Here is an 11,874-nt window from a genome sequence, read left to right as displayed (position 1 = left end):
TACTTAAGTTCCCACAGATGTAAGCAAGGTGAAGGGAAAGAAAAAAGATGCTGCTCATGATTCCCATAGAGCAGAAAGCTTTGACTCTTTGTATTGCCCTCTGTGACACAGTGATATATGGTACTGTCTGAGCCGAACATAAATCAGCCCTCAAATTAGCTTTGGCTGAACTTCTGAAAGCGTTTTTGCACAGAACAAGTACAAAGGTTTCATCCTCTATTTCCTATAGAATAGCCACTTTTGCAAAGGTACTCCTTCATAGACAAAAGGAATGATTACAGGCAGCCTCTCCTCTGCTCCTCCATCTCTGGCTCTCAGCGGTGGAAACAACACTAGGGAGCACACTTACTCCAGAAATGAGAGGACGACTGAGAAGGAGAGAGAGAGTATAGAAGGAGGGGGTCAGGGAGAAGGAGGTGGCTTATGAGCTGCAGGGTGAGCGATTTAAAGAAAAGAGGGAGAGAGAAAGGCTGTGTGTGCAGCTCGCTATCAGGCTTTATAGGCTCGATAGAGAGCAGTGCCACATCAGAGGCAGAGGGAACTGAGTGTGTGCGTGTTTGTGTGTAAAAGGGGAACCATGGTGTCAGGCTTGATTTCATTACTGGGGCTAATCAGGTCCATATACTTTAAGTGCTGCTTTAATTTGTCTAATCTCTGTAGGATATGGCCGCTGCCCTCCAGGCTACATGGCTGCTTTGCCTTTAAAAGCTGTTAAAGAGCACACGGACGAGCATGGACTGACCTGGGGACAGGAGATGGTGTCCCTGTCACATTAGTGCATACATATTTTCATTAGCATAGGGCCTCACCTTCACACATGAGGACGTCGTGCCACCTTCTGCTCAAAGCCATACCAACACTTCAACTCTGATCCAAATACGAATAAAAAGCAATGTAGAAAAGATGGTACTCTAATTTTAGTAGCCACACCTTTTTTATTGGATATATTTTTGAGCCTTTGTTTGCTCAGGAAAATGTCCGATCACCTGCTTTAAGCATCATGGACACATGGCAACCGTACGAGGCTCCACGTTTGTTTAGAGTCTCATATGTGAGGGGAAAACCTAAACTGGGATACTGACAAATTACTGCCACTTAAATGACAGGTTTGCCTTTAATACGGAGCCACATTGTCAGAGTGCCAGATGGCTTTTCAAACTCAAGGCACATCACAGACGTAGAAATTTAAATGTGTTTGACAAGTTCAGCAAAGCAGCTCTGAAACTGAGTTTGGGTGTATTTACTGTGGAAACAATTAGTCAATAAATGCCAGAGGTCCGAGGAGCCGTGCACATCAGTGTCATTCTCTTCTGACAATGACTGGCATGTTGCATTTCAGTTAATTTGACACAGTTTGTTAGTTAGTGGATTTTCAAAGGGAGTAGAGTTTTCAGACCGATCAGGTAAGTTTCCTTGTTAATTGCTGACTGATTTAAACGGCGGTCAGTCTGTCAAACACTTTCTAACACATCACATATGGACATTTGGTCCTCTGGCATTACAATTTTACATACTTGGTACCCCAGCACCATGACTTTCAATGATAGGAATATGGATTTTTTTTTAACATAACCCAGCCCTCAAGATGTAAAACAATGGAGCATGACAAGCCAGGTTTTGGCATCAGTGAGACACGTCTGTTACTTCCAACTTGTCATATTTCATTGTGTAGGGTTACTGCTGTGAATGCGTGTCTTTTAGCTAAGGATGTGTGACCCTACATTTAAAATAGCTGCCCTTGCTGGTCAATGCCAGAAATACCAGTAAATAAAATGTATACTGTAAAATAGTAGTTACATATCTATTCAAATATTATGAAGCAACTGACTACTGGCCACTGCTCAGAGCTTAAGCCCTCTTGCTCTCTGCCCCGGCCAGGTGTGTTTTCCAGCTATGTTTTGACTGTCATTGGTTTTCCCCCGCTTGTCCCTGTGTGTTGTCTTGCAGGTTCCTGGTGGGTGGGGTTATTAGTACAACTGGGAATCTCCCTGGAGCATTTAAGAGTCCCTCTCTCTGAATGGAAGTTTTAAATGAGCAGACCTCTTGCTAACCAGTGTTATTCTGCAGTACTTTGATGTATTAAACAAAAAGAGAAGCTGTAAATCGGCTTTCTACAGAGTTACCTGGAATGTAACCGGAGAACCGAAGCCAGGTGTGAACAGATTCTGCACCAGGATGAGGATGCTAGCTGCTGTTAGGGTAGGGTAGGCTACTGCTGCTAGCAATACTAAGGTTAGCCAAACTCTAAAATCTGATACTGTTTGAGTTTGCCACATTGCACACATTGCAAAGTGCTGCACATTTCAGCCACACCTGATTTGATTAATGAAGAATGTGATTAATAGTTTCATATAGCACCTAAAGTATGCATTAAATATTTGCCTGGTCAATGTTTGTGCATTTTATGTGTACTTGGTTTTAAATAGTTTGTGAGGGTTTTCTGTCTATGGGACGAGCTGACTAGCCAAATTTAATTTTTTAAGCCATTAGCAAATTTATTATTAACCCAAAGCTCCATCTTTTCATAAGGTTATGCTAAAGAAAGGAAAAGCAATGGTCCTGTGTTAGCACCAATCAGTAAAGATGGCTATGTTCAATTTATCGTGGTATACAGGTCGTACTGGATACCCGTCTTCCACAGTGGAGTAGAGACAGTAGGCCTAACTTGCAGCGAAGAGCAAGAGACAAAGAAGAAGAGATGAAGTTAAAATAGTCTATATTTAGAAACAACACAACAGCAGCGCAGACTCAGGACAAAGCTTTACACAAGAACATAATTAATGTAACTCGACACACAACATGATGTAAAGGCCCATGGAGTTAAGGTGAGCCAACTCTGTACTAAACTGGAAATTTTGGAGGTTTTGTCATTTTACCCTTTATTGCCGAAACCTAATTGAGGGTTACTTGTTTTTGTTTGTTCGTTTGTTTGTTTGTTAACCACATCTGAAGAGCCCCAAATACTGTGCTGAGGGGAGAAATTTGTGACCAGGAACAAAAAAAAACACAGAAACACAAATTAATTGACTGAATGTTGTGACTGTTTCACAAACTGCCACAAGACTGTGTTGAGCAGTCCCTGCGGGGGCTGATCGAATACTCACTGGGCCTACATGTGAAGTCATGATTGCTGTGGGCTGTCGATCAGCTGATAAAGCTCACTGGTGGTTTGATTGCTGGCCAGGTTGCACAGCTTATTTCTAGGCTTGAGATTTCATAAATTAGGCTGCTGTGAAGTTAGGAAATTCATCAGCCATTAAAACTGTGGTCCTGGTGCATGCGCTCATGCTTGTTGGCGTGTGCTTGTGTCTTTGAATATCTCTACCATTGTGCTCCTGGACCTGACCACTCCCGTGCTGCACTCACCAGCCAGTGTTCATGCTGTTAGCTTCTCCCTGCCTCCTCCTGTCTTGTCAGATTTGGCAGCACCTCTGGTAAAAGCTAATCCTCATGTTCTCACTTGCACATAACATCAAGCATTTATGTCTGCTACTGTCAGAGGATGTGACAGCAGATATTGTGCACCACACATTTCAAGCATCTCCTCTCTTCTCAACCACATTTTTTTGTTTTCCAATTTGAAGACCTTACCTTTGTTAGATAGAAAATCTGCATCCTATTATCAAGGAACAACACATGCCATGACATATAGTGTCTTTAAGTCAGAGATTTGAAGCACAGCGAGTTCACTCATTCAGCCACAGAGGCTTTTTTAACCTCACTTTGGACTATAATGGATTTCCACTGTGGGGAGTAAACACAAAATAGAGACTTGCATCGCAAATCTCCTAGCAACCACATCTGACACCATCATCATCAGCATCATGTAAACCCAGTAGACAATTGGCTGTGCACAAAAAACTCACTCAATATAACAACCATGCTTCAGTTCAGCCCATTTTGTGCACTATAAACACTAATAGCACCCAAAGCTCCATTAACAGGATGTCAGGGTAACAGTTAGAGGATTATTACATATGGTAAAGTGCCAGGGTGATGATTTTCTGATGAAAATATTATACAATTATTATAGTTATGATTCCTGAGTGGGATACCGCTGGGAGAAGATCGGGTAGAGTAAGCCATCTACTAATCAGAAGGCTGGTGGTTGAATACCTGGGTTTTCCAATCTCCAGTCTGTATGCCTAAGTATCATTGAGCAAAACAATAAACCCAAGTTCCTCTGTTATACTTTAATTGGAGTTTGAATGTTAGATAGAAACGACTGCACTGTAATCCCTAACAGTTGTTCTAGCTCATAACTAATAAGCTCATAACACTCAAATGTCGTTTTGTAGTTGAGCAAACTATAAAGTATTGAGCTCTTTTGGCCTTTATGCAACTTTAATTGAATAGGGCTCAATATTTTTTAGCTAATTTGTTTGGAACGCTCAAAAAGTTTAAGAAGCATATGTTAGTGACGTTCTGGTGGGTGGAGTCTTGTCGCTCCCTCAGGAAAGCTGAGTCAGCCATCTTGAATTTACCTTGATGCGGGGAAGATTTGGCCAGCCCGTGTGGATTAAGAGTCCCCAACTTCAACCCACCATGACCACCACCTTAATTTTTTCATCAACAGCCCTAAATTTGGTAAGTCTAACGTGTTTTTGTTTTGTTTCAATTTAATTTCGATAAACAGTCTTTTTTTATTTTTAACTGGAAATATATTCGTACTTTGTGCACAGTGAATGTTTGTTATAAATAAATTCGAATCCAAGTAATTGTAACTTTAGAAGTTATCGAATGTGACAAATACGTAATGTTACTTCAAATTACAACGGTGTAACGTTCTGGCGGTTTTCCATGGGGGACAACATTTCCCATAATACATTGCATTTTTGCCCGGGAAGTTGACGGTGGCAGTTCTAGCTCCATGCGTTTAAACTTTCTGCCAAAACTTTCTGCTGTCCGTTTCTACCGGTTGTCGTATTCACCAGTAATGCACGTGCGTATTGTGAGTATACATATTTCAATAAGTGTCCGCGTTACACAGTTGGTAGTTTACGCTGTTGAGCTATGTGTATGTGTGTGCTAGCATGAAACGAACAACGCTAAACAACATGAGTGTGTTATCATGATGGTAGTTAGACACATGTTTGTATTTTTTCGTAGTCTCAAATGTGTGGTTGTGAGATAATCTCGAAATCCGTAACAATCTGGCCAAAGCTGGGGTTGCAGAAGTAGCCATCAACACAGGGAGGCGGAGCCGAAACAACCCCAACAATGATCACCCCCATCAAAACATAAAGAAAGCTCGAAAAGCTGAGGTCAACTACATCACCAACCTGCCGAAGGATCAAACCCCAGCCACTCTGGAAAAAATGAGAGAACAGATCATGCATGAAGTCGAAAAGACTGAGAGAAACTACTTAGTCATAGGCAAGCTCATGGACACAACCTATGCCCTATGTCGCCAAGAAATTGTTGGAGCTGTTGGAGCTCCACGAGTGAGGGATGTCGTGGACAGATGGCCAGCCCTATTTATGTAGTCACAGGTAAAAATAAAAATATGTATGTGTATATGTGTATGTATGTGTGTATATATGTATGTGTGTGTGTATGTATGTATATATATGTCTGTCTGTCTCTTTACTGTTCTCACAGTTTTTAAAAGTCTAGATTTTCAAACAATTCACCAAAAAGCAAATGGCAGATGTAAAATGACAACAAATCACTCTGTGACGTATTTTTTTTCTTCCCCATTTACAGTAAACAAAGTCTCTAGAAGTTTATTTATTTAAATTTCCTTTAGATAACATTACAAAGAATGACGAATAACTTTCTATTTTGGCCTTGGTTCTGACAAGAATTGCTCTGGTTTTGCTAACCTGAGAACTTTTAAAATGCATTCACAATTCTGTTCCTAATTCATCTTTGTTCATTTGTGTATTTCTGTTCATGTACAGGTGGTTGCAGAGTTCCACCGAATCAACAATGTTAACCTGCGCACTCAATTCTACAAGGAGTTGGACAGACACACGCCTAGACTCATCACTTTGTTCCGAGACAAGGCCATCAAGACTGGCAAGATTGCAGAGGAGCTAGCAAAGCTCATGAGAATTTATGACATTCAGGTAATTTTTTCATTTCACATGATTCAGAATTATATTAACAGATGGTTTGTACACAGCTGTAAGAAGCCATAGTGTCAATTGCTTCAACTGTGCCCCGAGATTCAGTGATTATGCCATGGATACAAGGTTGTCATTTTAGGAGAAGGACATCTTGACAAAATGTATCCTATCAAAAAGTGTTGTGTTAAAAAGATTTATCAGCTTCAATTTAAAGAAGTTCAAACAAGTACTGTTTTTGTAAAAATTGGTTTACATTTGGAAGTTTTTCCTTTGTGAGTTGTTGATGTATTTACAATGGAAACTTATTAATTTAAAATGTGTATTATCCAAAATACTGAATTTACCATCTATGGCTAGGGTAGGGTAGGGTTACCCTTCTAGATTGACAAGATTAGCCCGTTACACAAAAAGTTTGGACACCCCTGATCTATAACAATGACAATCAGAATATGGCTATCCAACACTTTGTTTTTAGTCTGCATTTGTGTAAATACTATTCTAATAGATATTGTATGTTCATCTAGGAACAGCGTGATGTAAATACAAGACGGGCCCTCGTCCTTCGTGCACTTCCTGTGTACCTGCGTGAAGATGCCTCCACGTTATTCAGGACTTGTGATGTAAGTGTACTGGCCTCAGCATCAACCCCTTTGCCTAGCTGTTCAGTCGAACATATGACATCACTCAGAACTCAAGGAGAACCAGGGTGTATATCAGGAACGAGGTTCAACACAGTCCTCATCTGACTTGTTTTCTCCCATATATCAACTATTGTTGAATAAGATTGCAAGAAGATTGTTACGCATAAACCAGAAAACATGAAAATAGTTGAACAATTATTATACAAAAACAAATCTGCAGATAAAAACTCTCTCCCTTTTAAAATTCAAGTGTTCTATTTTTTTGGAGGTGCCATGTTGTGGTCAGAGAAATGTTTGGTAAATAACAAAAACAAATATCTTGACATATATTTATTATTGAAAACATTTATTTAAACATATGTTTTGAAACCAAACCCAAATTAAGATTATTGTAATGCATCATGATGTATCGCAATATCAAATTAAATCGTTGACATTATAATCCTAAAAGAAACGTGCAACTGAAGATTCACACCTCTAATCAATAGCATGATTTGTGTCCTTGAGGGGCTGAACTCATTCTTGTATTATTTGTGTTTTGCAGTCAGCAGATGGTCCAGACCTCACTGACACTCCTGTGGCTCTGCTGACAGTTGTCACGGATGACACTACTGATTCGGCCCTCTTCAGTCCCGAAAGCATTGTCGTTGAGGATGAAATACTTGTGAATGGTCCCACAAATCTGGCTGACTCATTTCTCCTGCTCTTTGGGTACATCTATGCACTAGACCTACAATACCTAAAGAAACTTGAGCTTACATTCACATGTATCCAGAAGGTTGTGATGTGCCTTGAGGACAACAAACCACTGAAAGGGCATCTACTGACGCTGAAGAATGATTTGTTCAATGAGTGAATCACTCAGAATGGACTACTTGTTGAGCTGAGTATTGAGGAAGCTTTCTTATGTTTTTTTTTCCTAATCATTTGGCTCTTCTACTTCAAATTCAGACTCTCGAGCTTTTATTCCCCTGTATCCAGAAGGTTGTGATGTGCCTTGAATACAACAAACCACTGTTAGGTCGCTTACTGATGCAGAAGAATTTGTTCAAGTGAATCACTCGGAATAGACAACTCGTTAAGCTGAGTATTGAAGGTTTTTCTTGTTTTGTTTTGTTTTATTTATACCAATTTTTTTAAAACCATTTTTTACCATTTGCCTCTTCTACCTCACATTTAAGATGAATGACTGTTCAGTTCATGCACTATTCACGTTTAATGCTCTGTTGCCTAATACCTTAATGCACTGCCTTGATGTTTGTTCCCTATGAAGTTACAGCAGTGGAAACCAGTACTGGTTTTTTTAAATGTATTTTTAAAAAGGAAAGTGAGCTGCAGCTGTCAAGGTACAGTAAGTGTTAAATGCCTCAATGTTCTAATAGCTGCAATTGCTGTTAATACTGAAAATGTTATTGAATTTTAGAATTGAGATGGAGACCCTTGGAGTCTTTTTCTTTTGTTTTATTTATGAAGCACTTTTTTATGAGTGAGCTCCGTTATTTGTGCCTTTTTAAAAGCACATTGTGTTTAATAAAAAAAGTTGTTAAATTGTTAGTGTTGTTACTTTCATGTTTTCTAACACTTTTAGCTGATTATAATTTACTGGGCAAACAGTTTAGAATTATTTGTAAGTGTATTTCCCACAGTATTTTAAAAATATTGAAGATTTTAAGTGTTATTTCCCACATTATAAGTTAGAAAATATCAAAAAGTTTGAGTTTATTTCCCACAGCGTATGAGTTGCAATATGTAAAAAATTTTGAGTGTATTTCCCACCTTAATTAAGTTGAAAAATATTGAACATTTTGAGTTTATTACTCCCTAATTATAAGTTGAGGAATATCAACATTTATAAGTTAACACTGAGGTAATTTAAGTCAATTGCAACTGTAATTTTTATTTTAGTTAAACTTAAAACTTTTAAAAACATCACTAAAAAATTGTTGTGTAATCTGTTACACAAAAATTTTTGAGTTCTGTGAACTTATTAGGTTTTACAGTGTGAGGTGTAAAAATGTTCTGTAAAGTATTGAGTGCAAAGGAGAGCAGAAACGTGTTATATAAGAATCTGTCTTTTTATGGAATTAATGACTCAAGGCCCACTCACCTGTCATTTAAATCTTCTGCTTGTCAGGGACAACCAATCAAAATAAAGATGGGAGGAGCTAAAACAGCTGAATAGTCCCACATTAATATCACTTCAGGTTTTCTGATACTACCAGAGATATCTTATATCTTTTCAATCAAAACCCAATAAATAACACATTGTTTTCTCATTATGCTGTTAATGACTAAAAATATATCAGGTAGTCTTCAGATTGTTCCAGCCTTTATAATTCACTCTAACTGTACTGCATCAAACTGTAGTCACTGTTAAACCAATCAGAACCAATTTAAATATATAACAAAAAACATTAGCTAAAGCACAAAGTTCACACACATAAAGGCAGTCAAAAGAGAAAACATTACAAACAGAAACCAAGAGAAAAGGCAGAAATCCATATCTACACATTAACAAAAGAAAGCCCGTCTTCGACCTGTGTCTCAGCTATGGCAAAGGTCAAACACAAAATGAGCAGACAGCTCAACTATTACGAGTACAAATACATTCTTGCAAACACAGGAAGTACACAAAAACTGGGATGCATGGAGATGAGTGATTTCAAAATAAAGCAGGAAATAACATAAAGTCTGATCACATAATCATACAAGTTAAACACTGTATGCAAACTGTAGCCATGATGTGGTACAGTTACAGCCAAAGGTGTAGAAAAAGTGTAGGAAGCTATAGCCAGTTATAGCTAATTAGCGAACATTTGCTTATATTAGCTGTAATTAGCAGAAAAAGATTTGTTTCATATTAAAAAAAAACTAAACTACTGGGAGACACTTTATAAAAGATAACACAAAAGCAGCATGATGGAAATGCTTTTTCACTTATAACAGCATTAATGAGGTGTTAACAGTTAGTTTGTGTTTTGTGCCACGGTATCAATTCTCAAGAAAGAGTAGTTCCTGCCCTGCTGGATTTACTGTACAACCAGGATAACCGGTAATTACAAGATCTTTTTTAGTCATTACGAGATAGCAAATTGTAATTAAAATGATAAGGAGTTCTTTGTGGATGAAGTGTGAGTCAACTAATGTTTCACCTTTTGCAGTAATTTAAAAATATATTTTAGTATTTTTTTTAATAAGTGAAAAATGAATGCAGTCACTCTAACGTCTTTGAGCTGAGTGTGAAGCTGAGGTTTAATTGGTTGGTCATGACGATGCATCGATAAAATGTATGTATGGCAACAGATACCTGTTAATTAATATCCAAGTAACATTCAAATTAAATCAGAAATTTCATTTTGAGAATAATTCTGAGAATCATGAAACTCACAAAGTAGCAGATTTGAAGATTTTGATGCCTTACTAAGTTTTCTCTCGACTTGTGGTCAGTCAGTTGAAAAGAACAATTTGTGGGGGTTTTATGTTTAATCCCCATATCTGATTAAGGATTTTAAAGTAAGAAGAAAACCTACCAAACTTATATTTGATTCCCAAACTGTAAATCAGAGTGAAGGACACTAGTACATATTCCTATCTCTGCATTTACTGAAATCAAAAAATGTCATAAACCCAATTTTTATCTCTTTCCTCCAGCTGTCAGCAGAAAACAACAGTAAGTATTTTTGTATCAATTTTTGGTTTCCTCTGCTGCCTTTAAATAACTCAAATCCAAAGATTAAAACATGCATCAATTAATCTTTACAGCATGCCGGCTGTGTTAAAAGAAAATGCCAAGAAAAGCATACGTATTTAAGGAAATAACCCAAAGTACCCATCATGGCTATCAGCTGTGTACTGACCTGTAGGATGGATCTTTCAGTAAAGTGCCTGTGACTTTATGAGTGGTGTCTGGCAGGCTTGTCAGAGTGCCAGATAGCATCAGTCTGATTTCCAGATTTGATATTGTCTTTTCTTGTGGACACTCTTGGGATAAAAACAGCTTTCAGCTAACAGCTATCTCACAGAGACCGCAATTAATCTCAATGCCTAACAAATCCAGATGAATTTAAAGGGAAGGTCTAAAGAGAAGCAGTAATAACTGTATTTATCGTCTCCTTCAGCACCATTGGGGTATTGCTGTAAAAAGGTGGTGGAAAAAAAACAAGAAAAAAAAAACCACTCAGCCTGAGAAAAGGCAGAAAGTTTGTTTCTTGTCTTTTATTTGCAGGTACAGGCTTCAGGCTCACAGGCCTAGCTGATCTTGGGACGCAGCCACCGTGTCATTAAAACAGTACAGTACTTTGCTCGTCCTGGGTGGTGCCGTCACACGAATCATCCTTTGAGGCCTAAAGAATAACTAAACAGTCTCTACAGTGGTTGTTATTGCTTTTGAGATTCATTTGCCATAGTGTGACGCAGGAAGCCGTCCCTGTACCCCTGACATACCGCACAATAGTAAATCTGCTTATCGCTCACTGCTGTGACATCTCGTAAATAAAGCGTGTCACATCTAGAGAATGTTGATGCACAACCTTATATTTTCACGCTTCACGCTTGGCGTACCAATCACTATTTCTCAAGGCTGGGCATGACCAGCTCTTGACTGTTCTTATCCCGTTTGGACACAGTCATTCACGCTGGACTCAACTGTAAAGATGCAAAATGGCTCGAGTCATAAACTGTAACTAAAAATTTGGATAAATACATCAATCCAGTTTAGGTTTCGTTAAGCTGCTCACTATCCACACAGTGTGACATCTTAGATTTCTGACAGAGGGGGAAAAAAGAGACAAGTCTCTTCCTGGAAAGAGACTTTCACAGCTTGGCTCTCACAGAGATGAATCCAATATGACTGCATCTGTAAAACCAGTTGAACATCTCATGTTGGGTCATGTTGTGTACGAGACTACAAATCCAACTGGGGCATGTCACCAGAAATCCAATTTGTTGTACTCGACTGGATAGTACTTCTTCCTGTTCCAGCTTGTCACAATAAAAGCCTTTAACATATACACTGTATACTGCTACACATATAAGCAGTAGAAAAAGAAACTCAACTGAATAAAACAACTTACAGATGTTATCTTAAATGATTAAATTAATAGTTTTTCTTCTTTTTTGTAAGAATGCCTGGTACGCAATAAAACTATACAAGAGAATTACAT

At 38.4% G+C, this 11,874-nt stretch overlaps 1 pseudogene across 1 annotated transcript; it reads left to right on the top strand.

Moving 5' to 3' along the window:
- Positions 1–271: 271 nt before the first annotated feature.
- Positions 272–7,746, top strand: LOC146370382 (uncharacterized; annotated as a pseudogene). Its single transcript, XR_014802882.1, has 7 exons — positions 272–401; positions 661–758; positions 1,948–1,954; positions 5,131–5,492; positions 5,904–6,071; positions 6,596–6,691; positions 7,257–7,746. The product of XR_014802882.1 is annotated as an uncharacterized LOC146370382 (transcript).
- The last annotated feature ends 4,128 nt before the right edge of the window (positions 7,747–11,874 follow it).

The sequence above is a fragment of the Perissodus microlepis genome, chromosome 16 (assembly GCF_051167445.1).
Source record: "Perissodus microlepis isolate ML-2025 ecotype Zambia chromosome 16, ASM5116744v1, whole genome shotgun sequence".
NCBI classification, from domain to species: Eukaryota; Metazoa; Chordata; class Actinopteri; order Cichliformes; family Cichlidae; genus Perissodus; species Perissodus microlepis.
Note: the sequence above shows the minus strand (reverse complement) of the source record. Positions and strands in the feature narration are given on the sequence as shown.